Source organism: Pseudophryne corroboree, chromosome 11, assembly GCF_028390025.1.
Source record: "Pseudophryne corroboree isolate aPseCor3 chromosome 11, aPseCor3.hap2, whole genome shotgun sequence".
NCBI classification, from domain to species: Eukaryota; Metazoa; Chordata; class Amphibia; order Anura; family Myobatrachidae; genus Pseudophryne; species Pseudophryne corroboree.
This window is the reverse complement of record NC_086454.1, coordinates 147,709,627-147,729,137: the sequence shown is the minus strand read 5'-3', so window position 1 is coordinate 147,729,137 and position 19,511 is coordinate 147,709,627.

The following is a 19,511-nucleotide window of genomic DNA, read 5'->3' as shown; positions in this document are numbered from 1 at the left end:
ACGGATTTAACTCCAAATTATTCAGACTGCACCAAAGGGCCAACTGTTCCACATCTCTTCTATGAGTGGACTCCTCACCATCCCTGATAAGGCCAATAACTGTAGTTACACTTATAGATCTCCAGAGGTGCAGTCATTTGTTTCTAAAGAAAAAGCAAAGGAGGACACAACCTTAGGGAGTTCCTGTGCTGATAGACTATACCCTAGATGTAATCTTCCCCACTTCACCTGCTGCTTCCTATCCACCCAAATAAATTAAAATCTAGTAACAAGTGGATGCGTTACTGGATTACGTATTACTTGGACAATTGTGTTGAACTCCGAGCTAAAGTGCACAAACAGGATCCTCGCATATGTACCTAGCATGTCAAGATGTTGTAATATATAATGCAGCCCCATATTGACTGCATCCTCCACTGACCTATTAGTGCAATAAGCAAACAGCAAGGAGTCCAAGAGGAAACCTGCAGTGTCTTTCAGGTGAGACAACACCAATTGCTCATACATTTTCATGACCACAGACGTCAAATCATTTAGCACCATAATAGATCATTTCTTAGGAACCAGAATGATTGTAGAGCACTTTAAACACAGAGGAACCTTACATAATTCCAAAGATTTGTTAAAGATATTTGTAAAAATCGGGCCAACTGTTCAGCACAGGGTTTCAAAATAGTCGGTGACACACCGTCTGGATCAGGTGCCTTCCTGGAACTCCACCCACTGAACAGATTAGCCACATTTGCTACCTTCACCTTCAGTGCAGGCGAAATACCCACAAAACAAGATGTGGGAACTACAGAAGGAGCAAATACAGTAGGATCAGACATTTCAAACCTACAATAAAAAACACTCAGCTCATCAGCCAATTTTTATCATATAACAGCGCGGGTAGATGGTTTCTTATAGTTAGTACTAGCCTGCAGACCTGTCCATACCGCCACAGGATCATTAGCTGAAAAATGGTTTATCAACTTACCAGCAAAGCACCTCTTTGCCCTCCTGATCTCCTTAATTTACACCAGTGTTTCCATATCCTGCTTATACAAAATTATATTCCCACTCCTATAAACCTCCTTACAAAGCTGACTAAGCTTAGCAGTAAACCATGTTTTTTTTTTTTTATTAAAAACTCAAAAGGTTTTATTTGGCACATGCACATCCTCACAAAAACTAATATAAGATGTTACAATGTCGGTAAAATTGTCCAAATCAGAAGCTGCAGACTCAAAAACACTCCAATCAGTGCAGTCAAAACACTGATTGGAGTGTTTTTAAGTGTGCAGCTTCTGATTTGGACAATTTCATTGGTCATCACCTTTATTGTTTAAAGATGCAGGACAGTTCCAGTGAGAAACTACACAGCTCTTGTAGCAGTTGTGTAATACTTAATTCTGCCTTTATCATACACTCTATGACATAGAATATATTTTATAATCAACATGCATATGAAACTGGACGGAACTGACAATTCTAAGTCTTGTAAGAGACTCTCTCTCTTTCTCTGTATCTATATCTATACAGTATATATGCAGGGTTAGACTGGCCCACAGGGGCGCAGGAGAAACTCCTGGTGGGCTCCACTGTCTGAGGGCATTTCCCATCCTTTAGGGATTAGGTTCCAGACTGCGCACTTGAATTATACATTATACATACTGTATGTCACATTATAGTGCACAGAAGGATTCAGTATGGGATCCCGGCAGTCAGGAGACAGATGCTGGAGTCCCGGGCCGATGGTGAGCTTTGCTCACCACACTATTCTATTGCCCCTCAGGTGGTGGCGTGGACCACCACCCGCGGGGGGAATACTGGGCTTCTGTCGGTATTCCAGCCATCTGCATTTTTCACGTCTGTCAGGATTCCGGCGCTGGGATCCTGAATGTCGGGATCCCAACAGGCGGCTTATTGACCGCATCCCACACAGAACTGTAGTGTATTTTCATCCATTGCTGTTAGTAATCTGGCACATTGTCACGCATGGTTTATCAGGATATACTGTATATATTTGCCAATGGGCTCAGACCAGCTCTAATGGTAATCCAAACCTCTATGGTGGCAGGACACACACTTGAGTATGGTCCTCTACCACTGCATTCCCCCGGGGGAACCTTTCATGCACCTTTCTGACACTGTGTATATGTAAAATTTAAGCAATTTGTATTTATTGGTTCATTGCTCCGTGAACTATGCATCCATCTGATTTGCTAGAACATGCCATAGCTAAGGCTTGAGACACCAAACCTTTCATTGTTACAGTATGTTTGGTTTAACCATAGACAAAGAAACAGAAATTCCCTTTTCTTTTGTTGAATCAGCCTAGAAATGTTACAGACTCCACTGTCAGCTTCCTCTGTTTTATGGTATCCAATGCACCATATTTCACATAAAGGTTTTGCACATCAGTACAGCATCTCCTTACGGGAGCAGGAGGTCAGCAGACAAATTCCTTGCCAAAGGTTTGCAGTTGCCTATAAATCTCTGCCCATATGGCCCCGAATTTGACATTTGGTAAGGTCTTATCTCCTATGTTCAGCTGCTGTAGGCAACAAATCCTTGTATTAAAGTGACACTCTATGTAGCTAATAAAATATATAGTTTTTTTCTTTACAAGTTTTAAAGCTGCAGTTCTAGATAGCCCTTGGCGTTCTCTTTTCTCCGCTTGTAAAAGGCTGCTGATGGTGATGTAAGTGGGAGGACCAATCGGGAGCCACAGTATCCGCTATAACACAGAGATTGTGGCTATGTATGGGGTTTTGGTCTTCCCAGCATACACCTACTATTTTCACTTCTAAAACTTAATATAAACGGTTCATTTAAGGAAGAGTACACAAATATTCAGTCTACGTTTCACCTGGATTATTTTTTTTTTTGCACAGCCCATAGATTTGGAGATTCCTTCCCTCTTTTACTATCACACACATGTATATGGATATGCATGCATATGTTTCATGATAAATAAAGGAAAGTGAGAAATGTGATAATATATAATAAAAATTAATAATACGATAATAAATGTGATAACATTTGTGTATAGCCAACACTGAATTTCTTATGATTCAAAGTCAATAGGTGTTGTAAAGCAATAATCACACGAGGCCCTTTGTTTGCCCTCATAAGGAGGGTGGAGAGCTTGTGTCGTTCCATGTTTTCCTCAGCTAAAGCATTGTATGTGGCAGCTGGAGTTGAATAAAACTCCAACTTCATCAACATTAAGAATGGACTAATTAAAAGATACTGGAACATGCATAGTATCTCATATCTGTCATTGATTTAATTAAGGTAATAGTGCCATCGAATTTTATTGACATATACTGTATATTGTTTGTACGTAGGCATATGTTAAACTGAATAACACGTGTTTTCTCCTTAAGATCACCCATGAACCAAAAGAGCTTTTATGTCGGCTATACACAAATATTTACTTTTTTCTATATATACATATATATATATATATATATATATATACATATGTATGTATGTATATATATATATATATATATATATATATATATAGTAACACAAATTACCGGCACTCACTGTCTTATATGTAGAACGCCCGGGTGCCCTCCGTCACTCTCGTGCATATATTCAAGTTGTATACCGGCGGCACTCACTCAGGACTTATACAGCAAATCAGTAAGACAGAGACAAAGCTCTTAGCTTAGTTAACGTTTCAGATTTCTGACGAAAGATATAAATCTGAAACGTTAACTAAGCTAAGAGCTTTGTCTCTGTCTTACTGATTTGCTGTATAAGTCCTGAGTGAGTGCCGCCGGTATACAACTTGAATATATATATATATATATATATGTGTGTGTGCCGTCCATCTACTGGTTCACTACATTGCTGCTGTATTTATATATATATATATATATATATATATATATATATAAAAGGGGTGTGGTCTTGCAGGAAAAGACTATTCTACCCCAGTTTTGCAACCTGCACACCCAGGCATTGGCAACTACAGAAAAAAATAAATGTAAATGCTCATTACACATTATTGCACACACCCGTAATGGCCATTTCACATTATGCCACACGCCGTAATGTCCATTACACAATATGCCACACACGTAATGCCCATTACACATTATGCCACACACCATAATGCTCATTACACAGTGACATACACCATAATACCCATTACACATTATGCCACACACAGCTATGCCCCTGAAACCATTTTATGCCCCACACACATTAATGCCCCTTACAGATTATAGCCCACAGTAAAGCTAATTACTTTTAAATTACCTGCTCATTGGGTCTAATTCAGATCTGATAGTAGCAGCAAATTTGTCAGCAGTTGGGCAAAACCATGTGCACTGCAGGTGGGGGGCAGATATAACATGTGCAGAGAGAGTTATATTTGGGTGGGATGTGTTCAAACTGAAATCTAAATTGCAGTGTAAAAATAAAGCAGCCAGTATTTACCCTGCACAGAAACAATATAACCCACCCAAATCTTACTCTCTCTGCACATGGTATATCTGCCCCCCCCCCTGCAGTGCACATGGTTTTGCCCATCTGCTAACAAATTTGCTGCTACGATCAGATCTGAATTAAGCCCATTGTCAGGGGTATCATGCTCGTTGTCAGGGGCTTCATGCTTGTTTCCAAGGGTTTCATCCTTGTTGCCAGGGGTTTCATGCTCTGGGTTCCATGCTCATTGCCAAGGGTCTCATGTCATGCTAATTGCCAGGGGTCTCCTGCTCGTTGCCAGGGGTCTCCTGCTCATTGGCAAGGGTTTCATGATCGTTGTCAGGGGTTTCATGGGAGAAGATGCATTTCTGCACCTTCTCCTGGCGGTGCCAGTGTTCCTGGCACTTCTAGGTAACGCTATTTGCGCCTTCACTGACAGACGCTAGAGGTCAAGTAGGACCTCTAGCATCTGTCTCCTGCTACTCGGCAGCCATTTTGGAGGGCATTTTTACACTGGCTGCAGGCGGTTGCCTCCGCAGCCCCCGGCGCTCCCAAACCTCCCTCCCTCACCAACACACATAAATTTAAAAACAAAATTGCCGTCGCTGGCAGCCCTGATAACAGGTTTCCTGGTGACGTCATTTTTTAAAAGAGCTTCTGGAACGGTGTTCTGGACTGTTCCATAAGAAAAAAGAGCTGTAGAAACAAATAAATATATAATATATATGCAGAAGAAAACAGCGGCACTCCAGGACTTGTATAATCAAAAATCTCTTGTATTAAAGCATTACAAAAAAATGCAGGTGCCAAAATTTTGGGGCCCGCAGTCGCTTTGTCAAGGTGAGTGTGACACTCACCTTGACGAAGGGGCTGCGGGCCCCGAAACGTTGGCACCTGCATTTTTTTGCAATGCTTTAATACAAGAGATTTTTGATTATACAAGTCCTGGAGTGCCGCTGTTTTCTTCTCCTTCTTTATCTACAATATCTGACGGAAGGCACCTGGGCACCTTAGCAGACTTTGAGGAGTGCTGGACTACCTCCATGCAATACACACACATATATATATATATATATATATATATATATGTACTCAACGCCTGATGGTGACATTGGTTCCCACAGATAATGTCTGAAAATGTTTAGTTTTTGAAGGTTGCTGAATACTGGTCCCCTAATAATGATTGGATCCGTTACCACATGTGTAACAGGGGCCTCTAGTGAATAGTAGAGATGAGCGGGTTCGGTTTCTTTGAATCCGAACCCGCACGAACTTCACTTTTTTTTTTCACGGGTCCGAGCGACTCGGATCTTCCCGCCTTGCTCGGTTAACCCGAGCGCGCCCGAAAGTCATCATGACGCTGTCGGATTCTCGCGAGGCTCGGATTCTATCGCGAGACTCGGATTCTATATAAGGAGCCGCGCGTCGCCGCCATTTTCACACGTGCATTGAGATTGATAGGGAGAGGACGTGGCTGGCGTCCTCTCCATTTAGATTAGATTTAGAAGAGAGAGAGAGAGAGAGATTGCTGTGATACTGTAGATTAGAAGAGAGTGCAGAGTGCAGACAGAGTTTAGTGACTGACGACCACAGTGACCAGTGACCACCAGAGACAGTGCAGTTGTTTGTTTTATTTAATATATCCGTTCTCTGCCTGAAAAAAACGATACACAGTCACACAGTGACTCAGTCTGTGTGCACTGCTCAGCCCAGTGTGCTGCACATCAATGTATTGTATATAAAGCTTATAATTGTGGGGGAGACTGGGGAGCACTGCAGGTTGTTATAGCAGGAGCCAGGAGTACATGATAAATAATATTATATTAAAATTAAACAGTGCACACTTTTGCTGCAGGAGTGCCACTGCCAGTGTGACTAGTGGTGACCAGTGCCTGACCACCAGTATATTAGTAGTATTGTATACTATCTCTTTATCAACCAGTCTATATTAGCAGCAGACACAGTACAGTGCGGTAGTTCACGGCTGTGGCTACCTCTGTGTCGGCACTCGGCAGGACGTCCGTCCATCCATAATTGTATTATAATATATACCACCTAACCGTGGTTTTTTTTCCATTCTTTATACCGTCGTCATACTAGTTGTTACGAGTATACTACTATCTCTTTATCAACCAGTGTACAGTGCGGTAGTTCACGGCTGTGGCTACCTCTGTGTCGGAACTCGGCAGGCAGTCCGTCCATCCATAATTATATTATAATATATACCACCTAACCGTGGTTTTTTTTTCGTTCTTTATACCGTCGTCATACTAGTTGTTAGTAGTATACTACTATCTCTTTATCAACCAGTGTACAGTGCGGTAGTTCACGGCTGTGGCTACCTCTGTGTCGGCACTCGGCAGGCAGTCCGTCCAACCATAATTGTATTATATACCACCTAACCGTGGTTTTTTTTTCATTCTTTATACCGTCGTCATACTAGTTGTTACGAGTATACTACTATCTCTTTATCAACCAGTGTACAGTGCGGTAGTTCACGGCTGTGGCTACCTCTGTGTCGGCACTCGGCAGGCAGTCCGTCCAACCATAATTGTATTATATACCACCTAACCGTGGTTTTTTTTCCATTCTTTATACCGTCGTCATACTAGTTGTTACGAGTATACTACTATCTCTTTATCAACCAGTGTACAGTGCGGTAGTTCACGGCTGTGGCTACCTCTGTGTCGGCACTCGGCAGCCCGTCCATAATTGTATATACCAGTGACCTAACCGTGGTTTTTTTTTCTTTCTTTATACATACATACTAGTTACGAGTATACTATCTCTTTATCAACCAGTCTATATATTAGCAGCAGACACAGTACAGTGCGGTAGTTCACGGCTGTGGCTACCTCTGTGTCGGCACTCGGCAGCCCGTCCATAATTGTATATACCACCTAACCGTGGTTTTTTTTTCTTTCTTTATACATACATACTAGTTACGAGTATACTATCTCTTTATCAACCAGTCTATATATTAGCAGCAGACACAGTACAGTGCGGTAGTTCACGGCTGTGGCTACCTCTGTGTCGGCACTCCGCAGCCCGTCCATAATTGTATATACCAGTGACCTAACCGTGGTTTTTTTTTCTTTCTTTATACATACATACTAGTTACGAGTATACTATCTCTTTATCAACCAGTCTATATATTAGCAGCAGACACAGTACAGTGCGGTAGTTCACGGCTGTGGCTACCTCTGTGTCGGCACTCGGCAGCCCGTCCATAATTGTATATACCAGTGACCTAACCGTGGTTTTTTTTTCTTTCTTTATACATACATACTAGTTACGAGTATACTATCTCTTTATCAACCAGTCTATATATTAGCAGCAGACACAGTACAGTGCGGTAGTTCACGGCTGTGGCTACCTCTGTGTCGGCACTCGGCAGCCCGTCCATAATTGTATATACCAGTGACCTAACCGTGGTTTTTTTTTCTTTCTTTATACATACATACTAGTTACGAGTATACTATCTCTTTATCAACCAGTCTATATATTAGCAGCAGACACAGTACAGTGCGGTAGTTCACGGCTGTGGCTACCTCTGTGTCGGCACTCGGCAGCCCGTCCATAATTGTATATACCACCTAACCGTGGTTTTTTTTTCTTTCTTTATACATACATACTAGTTACGAGTATACTATCTCTTTATCAACCAGTCTATATATTAGCAGCAGACACAGTACAGTGCGGTAGTTCACGGCTGTGGCTACCTCTGTGTCGGCACTCGGCAGCCCGTCCATAATTGTATATACCAGTGACCTAACCGTGGTTTTTTTTTCTTTCTTTATACATACATACTAGTTACGAGTATACTATCTCTTTATCAACCAGTCTATATATTAGCAGCAGACACAGTACAGTGCGGTAGTTCACGGCTGTGGCTACCTCTGTGTCGGCACTCGGCAGCCCGTCCATAATTGTATACTAGTATCCAATCCATCCATCTGCATTGTTTACCTGAGGTGCCTTTTAGTTGTGCCTATTAAAATATGGAGAACAAAAATGTTGAGGTTCCAAAATTAGGGAAAGATCAAGATCCACTTCCACCTCGTGCTGAAGCTGCTGCCACTAGTCATGGCCGAGACGATGAAATGCCAGCAACGTCGTCTGCCAAGGCCGATGCCCAATGGCATAGTACAGAGCATGTCAAAACCAAAACACCAAATATCAGTAAAAAAAGGACTCCAAAACCTAAAATAAAATTGTCGGAGGAGAAGCGTAAACTTGCCAATATGCCATTTACCACACGGAGTGGCAAGGAACGGCTGAGGCCCTGGCCTATGTTCATGGCTAGTGGTTCAGCTTCACATGAGGATGGAAGCACTCAGCCTCTCGCTAGAAAACTGAAAAGACTCAAGCTGGCAAAAGCACCGCAAAGAACTGTGCGTTCTTTGAAATCCCAAATCCACAAGGAGAGTCCAATTGTGTCGGTTGCGATGCCTGACCTTCCCAACACTGGACGTGAAGAGCATGCGCCTTCCACCATTTGCACGCCCCCTGCAAGTGCTGGAAGGAGCACCCGCAGTCCAGTTCCTGATAGTCAGATTGAAGATGTCAGTGTTGAAGTACACCAGGATGAGGAGGATATGGGTGTTGCTGGCGCTGGGGAGGAAATTGACCAGGAGGATTCTGATGGTGAGGTGGTTTGTTTAAGTCAGGCACCCGGGGAGACACCTGTTGTCCGTGGGAGGAATATGGCCGTTGACATGCCAGGTGAAAATACCAAAAAAATCAGCTCTTCGGTGTGGAGGTATTTCACCAGAAATGCGGACAACAGGTGTCAAGCCGTGTGTTCCCTTTGTCAAGCTGTAATAAGTAGGGGTAAGGACGTTAACCACCTCGGAACATCCTCCCTTATACGTCACCTGCAGCGCATTCATAATAAGTCAGTGACAAGTTCAAAAACTTTGGGTGACAGCGGAAGCAGTCCACTGACCAGTAAATCCCTTCCTCTTGTAACCAAGCTCACGCAAACCACCCCACCAACTCCCTCAGTGTCAATTTCCTCCTTCCCCAGGAATGCCAATAGTCCTGCAGGCCATGTCACTGGCAAGTCTGACGAGTCCTCTCCTGCCTGGGATTCCTCCGATGCATCCTTGCGTGTAACGCCTACTGCTGCTGGCGCTGCTGTTGTTGCCGCTGGGAGTCGATGGTCATCCCAGAGGGGAAGTCGTAAGCCCACTTGTACTACTTCCAGTAAGCAATTGACTGTTCAACAGTCCTTTGCGAGGAAGATGAAATATCACAGCAGTCATCCTACTGCAAAGCGGATAACTGAGTCCTTGACAACTATGTTGGTGTTAGACGTGCGTCCGGTATCCGCCGTTAGTTCACAGGGAACTAGACAATTTATTGAGGCAGTGTGCCCCCGTTACCAAATACCATCTAGGTTCCACTTCTCTAGGCAGGCGATACCGAGAATGTACACGGACGTCAGAAAAAGACTCACCAGTCTCCTAAAAAATGCAGTTGTACCCAATGTCCACTTAACCACGGACATGTGGACAAGTGGAGCAGGGCAGGGTCAGGACTATATGACTGTGACAGCCCACTGGGTAGATGTATGGACTCCCGCCGCAAGAACAGCAGCGGCGGCACCAGTAGCAGCATCTCGCAAACGCCAACTCTTTCCTAGGCAGGCTACGCTTTGTATCACCGCTTTCCAGAATACGCACACAGCTGAAAACCTCTTACGGCAACTGAGGAAGATCATCGCGGAATGGCTTACCCCAATTGGACTCTCCTGTGGATTTGTGGCATCGGACAACGCCAGCAATATTGTGTGTGCATTAAATATGGGCAAATTCCAGCACGTCCCATGTTTTGCACATACCTTGAATTTGGTGGTGCAGAATTTTTTAAAAAACGACAGGGGCGTGCAAGAGATGCTGTCGGTGGCCAGAAAAATTGCGGGACACTTTCGGCGTACAGGCACCACGTACAGAAGACTGGAGCACCACCAAAAACTACTGAACCTGCCCTGCCATCATCTGAAGCAAGAAGTGGTAACGAGGTGGAATTCAACCCTCTATATGCTTCAGAGGTTGGAGGAGCAGCAAAAGGCCATTCAAGCCTATACAATTGAGCACGATATAGGAGATGGAATGCACCTGTCTCAAGTGCAGTGGAGAATGATTTCAACGTTGTGCAAGGTTCTGATGCCCTTTGAACTTGCCACACGTGAAGTCAGTTCAGACACTGCCAGCCTGAGTCAGGTCATTCCCCTCATCAGGCTTTTGCAGAAGAAGCTGGAGGCATTGAAGAAGGAGCTAAAAGGGAGCGATTCCGCTAGGCATGTGGGACTTGTGGATGCAGCCCTTAATTCGCTTAACAAGGATTCACGGGTGGTCAATCTGTTGAAATCAGAGCACTACATTTTGGCCACCGTGCTCGATCCTAGATTTAAAGCCTACCTTGGATCTCTCTTTCCGGCAGACACAGGTCTGCTGGGGTTGAAAGACCTGCTGGTGACAAAATTGTCAAGTCAAGCGGAACGCGACCTGTCAACATCTCCTCCTTCACATTCTCCCGCAACTGGGGGTGCGAGGAAAAGGCTCAGAATTCCGAGCCCACCCGCTGGCGGTGATGCAGGGCAGTCTGGAGCGACTGCTGATGCTGACATCTGGTCCGGACTGAAGGACCTGACAACGATTACGGACATGTCGTCTACTGTCACTGCATATGATTCTCTCAACATTGATAGAATGGTGGAGGATTATATGAGTGACCGCATCCAAGTAGGCACGTCACACAGTCCGTACTTATACTGGCAGGAAAAAGAGGCAATTTGGAGGCCCTTGCACAAACTGGCTTTATTCTACCTAAGTTGCCCTCCCACAAGTGTGTACTCCGAAAGAGTGTTTAGTGCCGCCGCTCACCTTGTCAGCAATCGGCGTACGAGGTTACATCCAGAAAATGTGGAGAAGATGATGTTCATTAAAATGAATTATAATCAATTCCTCCGCGGAGACATTGACCAGCAGCAATTGCCTCCACAAAGTACACAGGGAGCTGAGATGGTGGATTCCAGTGGGGACGAATTGATAATCTGTGAGGAGGGGGATGTACACGGTGATATATCGGAGGGTGAAGATGAGGTGGACATCTTGCCTCTGTAGAGCCAGTTTGTGCAAGGAGAGATTAATTGCTTCTTTTTTGGGGGGGGTCCAAACCAACCCGTCATATCAGTCACAGTCGTGTGGCAGACCCTGTCACTGAAATGATGGGTTGGTTAAAGTGTGCATGTCCTGTTTTGTTTATACAACATAAGGGTGGGTGGGAGGGCCCAAGGATAATTCCATCTTGCACCTCTTTTTTCTTTTCTTTTTCTTTGCATCATGTGCTGATTGGGGAGGGTTTTTTGGAAGGGACATCCTGCGTGACACTGCAGTGCCACTCCTAAATGGGCCCGGTGTTTGTGTCGGCCACTAGGGTCGCTAATCTTACTCACACAGTCAGCTACCTCATTGCGCCTCTTTTTTTCTTTGCGTCATGTGCTGTTTGGGGAGGGTTTTTTGGAAGGGACATCCTGCGTGACACTGCAGTGCCACTCCTAGATGGGCCCGGTGTTTGTGTCGGCCACTAGGGTCGCTAATCTTACTCACACAGCTACCTCATTGCGCCTCTTTTTTTCTTTGCGTCATGTGCTGTTTGGGGAGGGTTTTTTGGAAGGGACATCCTGCGTGACACTGCAGTGCCACTCCTAGATGGGCCCGGTGTTTGTGTCGGCCACTAGGGTCGCTAATCTTACTCACACAGCTACCTCATTGCGCCTCTTTTTTTCTTTGCATCATGTGCTGTTTGGGGAGGGTTTTTTGGAAGGGACATCCTGCGTGACACTGCAGTGCCACTCCTAGATGGGCCCGGTGTTTGTGTCGGCCACTAGGGTCGCTAATCTTACTCACACAGTCAGCTACCTCATTGCGCCTCTTTTTTTCTTTGCGTCATGTGCTGTTTGGGGAGGGTTTTTTGGAAGGGCCATCCTGCGTGACACTGCAGTGCCACTCCTAGATGGGCCCGGTGTTTGTGTCGGCCACTAGGGTCGCTAATCTTACTCACACAGTCAGCTACCTCATTGCGCCTCTTTTTTTCTTTGCGTCATGTGCTGTTTGGGGAGGGTTTTTTGGAAGGGCCATCCTGCGTGACACTGCAGTGCCACTCCTAGATGGGCCCGGTGTTTGTGTCGGCCACTAGGGTCGCTAATCTTACTCACACAGCTACCTCATTGCGCCTCTTTTTTTCTTTGCGTCATGTGCTGTTTGGGGAGGGTTTTTTGGAAGGGACATCCTGCGTGACACTGCAGTGCCACTCCTAGATGGGCCCGGTGTTTGTGTCGGCCACTAGGGTCGCTTATCTTACTCACACAGCGACCTCGGTGCAAATTTTAGGACTAAAAATAATATTGTGAGGTGTGAGGTATTCAGAATAGACTGAAAATGAGTGTAAATTATGGTTTTTGAGGTTAATAATACTTTGGGATCAAAATGACCCCCAAATTCTATGATTTAAGCTGTTTTTTAGTGTTTTTGGAAAAAAACACCCGAATCCAAAACACACCCGAATCCGACAAAAATAATTCGGTGAGGTTTTGCCAAAACGCGTTCGAACCCAAAACACGGCCACGGAACCGAACCCAAAACCAAAACACAAAACCCGAAAAATTTCAGGCGCTCATCTCTAGTGAATAGGCCCTTGAGAGATTTCAATAATTTAATTCTCTGGAGTCAAATAGTTTTTTCTTCTTCGATGTGCTATCTAATGTACCAGTTGATCATAAGCTTACAGTTGGGAACATGTGGGCAGCATTGCTCTTTACATGGCTGCTTCCACATGATTAATCCAGAGTTGCTGCTTTATGGGGGTGATTCCGAGTTGTTCGCTCGCTAGCTGCTTTTAGCAGCATTGCACACGCTAAGCCGCCGCCTACTGGGAGTGTATCTTAGCATAGCAGAATTGCTAACGAAAGCTTCGCTAATTTTCTCGTAACGATTACCCCGCAGTTTCTGAGTAGCTCCAGACTTACTCAGCCATTGCGACCAGCTCAGTCCTTTTCGTTCCTGGTTTGACGTCACAAACACACCCAGCGTTTTCCCAACCACTCCCCCGTTTCTCCAGCCACTCCTGCGTTTTGCAACTCGAACGCCTGCGTTTTTCCGCACACTCCCATAAAACGGCCAGTGTCCGCCCAGAAACACCCACTTCCTGTCAATCACACTACGATCAGCACAGCGATGAAAAAGCTTCGTTATGCCGTGAGTAAAATACCTAACTTTTGTGTAAAATAACTAAGCGCATGCACTCTGCGAACCTTGCGCATGCGCAGTAAGCGACTAAACGCAATATAGCGAAAATCGGCAACGAGCGAACAACTCTGAATGACCCCCCCTATATGCATTGCCTATGGCAGTGGTTCCCAGACTATGTCTGAGTCACAGCACCCTAGAGTATCAGAACTGTTTTCACGGCACCGCTGGGCCAAAAGTTTCTTATTGTGAAAGTAGAAAAACATATTAACAAGTAAATTGTGTTTATATGTCGTCCTTAGGTTCAGTTATGTGGTAAGGGGCAGGATTCGCTTCTGTTTGTCCACATATTTTAGAATGGGAATCCACAAGCACTGGTTCTGCTTAATACATTGACCAGAAATAATTTTACTTGATACTGCACCACTGTCCCCAGGGCATCTCTGCAATTGCTCTGAGGCACCCCGCTTGGGAACCGCTGGCCTACGGGTTTCACAGGGGTTATTCCAATTGAATATGGGTTCACAGTGCAGGCCACACCCGGCTCTCAAATAATTAGTCGCACATCTACTCTAATGTAGCACACATTCTCAGGCACAGATCCCCTGTAATGCAGCACTTATGCCCTGTGATACCCTGTAATGCAGAACACACGCCCTGCAATGTAGCACAGATACCCTATAATGCTTCTCTAGTAATTCAGCACATATTCCTGGGTATAAATCACCTGTAATCATGGTTGGATTGGCCCACAGGGGAACAGGGGAAACCACCGGTAGGCCCCACTGCCTGAGGGCCCACTCTTTCCTCTAGGGATCAGGTTCCAGACTGTGCACTTGTATTATACATGGTAGATATGTTGCATTACACTGCACTAAGCTATTGTGTATTTCAAGCCTCTGTGGAGGCTGACCACACCCCCTTTGTAGGCTGGCCGCACCCCTAAGTATGGGCCCCTATAACTGCATTCCCCTGGTGGGCCCTTCATGCCCCAGTCTGACACTGCCTGTAATTCAGAAGACATCTTTGGACACACAGCTATTCATGTGGCCATCAGTGTGCTTGAGAGTGGCACCAGTTTAATTTTTCTCCAAAGTGTTTTCTCTGTGGTTGATGCAGAGTGATGACATTACTGTTTCACTGTGGCCCACTGTACCAAACTGGGCTCTGAGGTGTAGACTTCAGGGAGATCACTACTAGTTCAGGGAGCCTCCCTTACATTCGGGGGAAAGGGGGAGGCTGCCAAGAATGCCTTAAGAAGCCAGATGTAGGTTGCTAACAGCCTAATCTCCTAATCACTGTAATCTCCTCCTGTTTCACCAATGGCCTACAACATAGTGTATATGGGATGGTGTTGGGAGACCGGCGGCCGGGATCCCGGAGGTTAGTATCCCGACCCTGGGATCCCGGCCGCAGAATGTTGGCTGGCTCGGTGGCTCGCTGCGCTAATCACAGGTCTTAATTCCACTCTATGGGTGTCGTGGACACCCAGTGGGAATAGTCCCTGTTAGTCGGCATGCCGACTGTCGGGCTTTCCCTCGCTCGAGATTCCGGCGTCCGTAAAGTGATTGGCTGTCTCCCGACCGCCGGTCACATTACCGTTTCCCCTGTATATAGATTGTAGTTGCTCAGTTTTTGCCAGTGAGCTACCACGTTAATTGTGACTACTGGCCCTGCAGAGAACTGTTTTCCATAGGAATCTGAATATATAAAGAACATTTCTGCATAAATATGCGCAGCGTTTTTGGGCCATAGTAAAACTCTGTATTATACTGCAGTGACGTCATAGGGCAGCACTATGTTCTCTGTCTTAGGAACTGCAATGGGAGATTTATACAAGAGCTACTAGAAGCGCAAGGGTCACTTCTCCTGAGATAACTATGTGATTCCGAAGCAGAGCCTTCCACAGAGAATAGAACGTCATTAAACGCTCGACTGAGCCAACTGCAGGATGCAGATTATTAAGGTCAGACATTCACATTGCGCACATTACTCGGTGCAGAGAGGAAAAGGCATTTTACCTATTAAGTTAATATTAGTGTAACTTTCTATTTCATCAATAGTAAACCATTATTAATCCTTCTGGAAGCAATAACTGCTGTATGTTTCAATTTTAATTTTGTTTGCATTGTAAAATATAAAGTTATGCTTGGCTCTTACAGGGGCAAACGCAGGATTTTTAGTGGGGGGTTTCCATTATATATAGGCCTTTCCAAACAAATATATTTAGGCGACTTGCACTAAACGCTTAATCTTTGCATCAAATGCTTAGTTTGATTAAGCTTTTGGTGCAAGTCGCCTAAATATATTTGTTGCTTGGAAAGTCTAACATTGGGGCGGAGTGCCGGCATCTTTGGTGTAATATATATATATATATATATATATATAAGATTTTACACTTACCGGTAAATCTATTTCTCGTAGTCCATAGAGGAGGCATGGGCAATTTAAGAAAGACTTTGGACTCTGGGTGTGCACTGGCTCCTCCCTCTATGCCCCTCCTCCAGACCCCAGTTAGAGAAACTGTGCCCAGAGGAGATGGACAGTACGAGGAAAGGATTTTTGGGAATCCCAGGGCAAGATTCATACCAGCCACACCAATCACACCGTATAACTTGTGATAACTACCCAGTTAATAGTATGAACAAACAACATAGGGGGTAATTCCAAGTTGATCGCAGCAGGATATTTCTTAACAGTTGGCAAAACCATTTGCACTGCAGGGGGGGCAGATATAACATTTGCAGAGAGAGTTAGATTTGGGTGGGTTATTTTGTTTCTGTGCAGGGTAAATACTGGCTGCTTTATTTTAACACTGCAAATTAGATTGCAGATTGAACACACCCCACCCAAATCTAACTCTCTCTGCACATGTTATATCTGCCTCCCCTGCAGTGCACATAATTTTGCCCAATTGCTAACAGAATTCCTGCTGCGATCAACTTGGAATTACCCCCATAGTCTCGGTCTAAACCGATGAAACTATAACATAACCCTTATTTAAGCAATAACTATATACAAGTTTTGCAGAAGAAGTCCGCACTTGGGACGGGCGCCCAGCATCCTCTACGGACTACGAGAAATAGATTTACCGGTAAGTGTAAAATCTTATTTTCTCTGACGTCCTAGTGGATGCTGGGACTTCCGTAAGGACCATGGGGAATAGCGGCTCCGCAGGAGACTGGGCACAAAAAGTAAAAGCTTTAGACTAGCTGGTGTGCCCTGGCTCCTCCCCCTATGACCCTCCTCCAAGCCTCAGTTAGATTTTTGTGCCCGAACGAGAAGGGTGCATGCTAGGTGGCTCTCCTGAGCTGCTTAGAAGTAAAAGTTTAAATAGGTTTTTTATTTTCAGTGAGTCCTGCTGGCAACAGGCTCACTGCATCGTGGGACTAAGGGGAGAAGAAGCGAACTCACCTGCGTGCAGAGTGGATTGGGCTTCTTGGCTACTGGACATTAGCTCCAGAGGGACGATCACAGGTTCAGCCTGGATGGGTCCCGGAGCCGCGCCGCCGGCCCCCTTACAGAGCCAGAAGAGCGAAGAGGTCCAGAGAAATCGGCGGCAGAAGACGTTCCTGTCTTCAGATAAGGTAGCGCAAAGCACTGCAGCTGTGCGCCATTGCTCTCAGCACACTTCACACTCCGGTCACTGAGGGTGCAGGGCGCTGGGGGGGAGCGCCCTGAGACGCAATAAAACATGTTTAAACCTTATATGGCTAAAGAAATACATCACATATAGCTCCTGGGCTATATGGATGCATTTCACCCCTGCCAGTTTTCCTAAAAAAAGCGGGAGAAAAGGCCGCCGTGAAGGGGGCGGAGCCTATCTCCTCAGCACACAAGCGCCATTTTCCCTCACAGTTCCGCTGGAAGGAAGGCTCCCAGACTCTCCCCTGCAGTCCTGCTACAGAATCAGGGTAAAACAAGAGAGGGGGGGCACTATTGGCAGCTAATATAAAACAGCAGCTATATAGGGAGTAACACTTACATAAGGTTATCCCTGTATATATATAGCGCTCTGGTGTGTGCTGGCAAACTCTCCCTCTGTCTCCCCAAAGGGCTCGTGGGGTCCTGTCCTCTTTCAGAGCATTCCCTGTATGTGTGCTGGGTGTCGGTACGATTGTGTCGACATGTATGAGGAGGAAAATGATGCGGAAGCAGAGCAATTGCCTGTGTTAGTGATGTCACCCCCTAGGGAGTCGACACCTGACTGGATGGTCGTATTTAAAGAATTACGTGACAGTGTCAGCACTTTGCAAAAAACTGTTGACGACATGAGACAGCCGGCAAATCAATTAGTGCCTGTTCAGGCGTCTCAGACACCGTCGGGGGCGCTAAAACGCCCGTTACCTCAGATGGTCGACACAGACCCAGACACGGATACTGAATCCAGTGTCGACGGTGAGGAGACAAACGTAATGTCCAGTAGGGCCACACGTTACATGATCACGGCAATGAAGGAGGCATTGAATATTTCTGACACTACAAGTACCACAAAAAAGGGTATTATGTGGGGTGTGAAAAAACTACCAGTAGTTTTTCCTGAATCAGATGAATTAAATGAGGTGTGTGATAAAGCGTGGTTTTCCCCCGATAAAAAACTGCTGATTTCTAATAAATTATTGGCACTATACCCTTTCCCGCCAGAGGTTAGGGCGCGTTGGGAAACACCCCCTAGGGTAGATAAGGCGCTCACACGCTTATCAAAACAAGTGGCGTTACCGTCTCCCGATACGGCCGCCCTTAAGGAACCAGCTGATAGAAGGCTGGAAAATATCCTAAAAGGTATATACACACATACTGGTGTTATACTGCGACCAGCAATCGCCTCAGCCTGGATGTGCAGTGCTGGAGTGGCTCGGTCGGATTCCCTGACTGAAAATATTGATACCCTGGATAGGGACAGTATATTATTAACTATAGAGCATTTAAAGGATGCATTACTATATATGCGAGATGCACAGAGGGATATTTGCACCCTGGCATCTAGAGTGAGTGCGATGTCCATTTCTGCCAGAAGAGCGTTATGGACGCGACAGTGGTCAGGTGATGCGGATTCCAAACGACATATGGAAGTATTGCCGTATAAAGGGGAGGAGTTATTTGGGGTCGGTCTATCGGACCTGGTGGCCACAGCAACGGCTGGAAAATCCACCTTTTTACCCCAGGTCACCTCTCAGCAGAAAAAGACACCGTCTTTTCAAACTCAGTCCTTTCGTTCCCATAAGGGCAAGCGGGCAAAAGGCCACTCATTTCTGCCCCGGGGCAGAGGAAGGGGAAAAAGACTGCACCAGGCAGCCTCTTCCCAGGAGCAGAAGCCCTCCCCCGCTTCTGCCAAGTCTTCAGCATGACGCTGGGGCCTTACAAGCGGACTCAGGCACGGTGGGGGGCCGTCTCAAGAATTTCAGCGCGCAGTGGGCTCACTCGCAAGTGGACCCCTGGATCCTGCAGGTAGTATCACAGGGGTACAAATTGGAATTCGAGACGTCTCCCCCTCGCCGGTTCCTGAAGTCTGCTCTACCAACGTCTCCCTCCGACAGGGAGGCGGTAGTGGAAGCTATTCACAAGCTGTATTCCCAGCAGGTGATAATCAAGGTACCCCTCCTACAACAGGGAAAGGGGTATTATTCCACGCTGTTTGTGGTACCGAAGCCGGACGGCTCGGTGAGACCAATTTTAAATCTAAAATCCTTGAACACTTACATAAAAAGGTTAAAATTCAAGATGGAGTCACTCAGAGCAGTGATAGCGAACCTGGAAGAAGGGGACTATATGGTGTCTCTGGACATCAAAGATGCTTATCTCCATGTCCCAATCTACCCTTCTCACCAA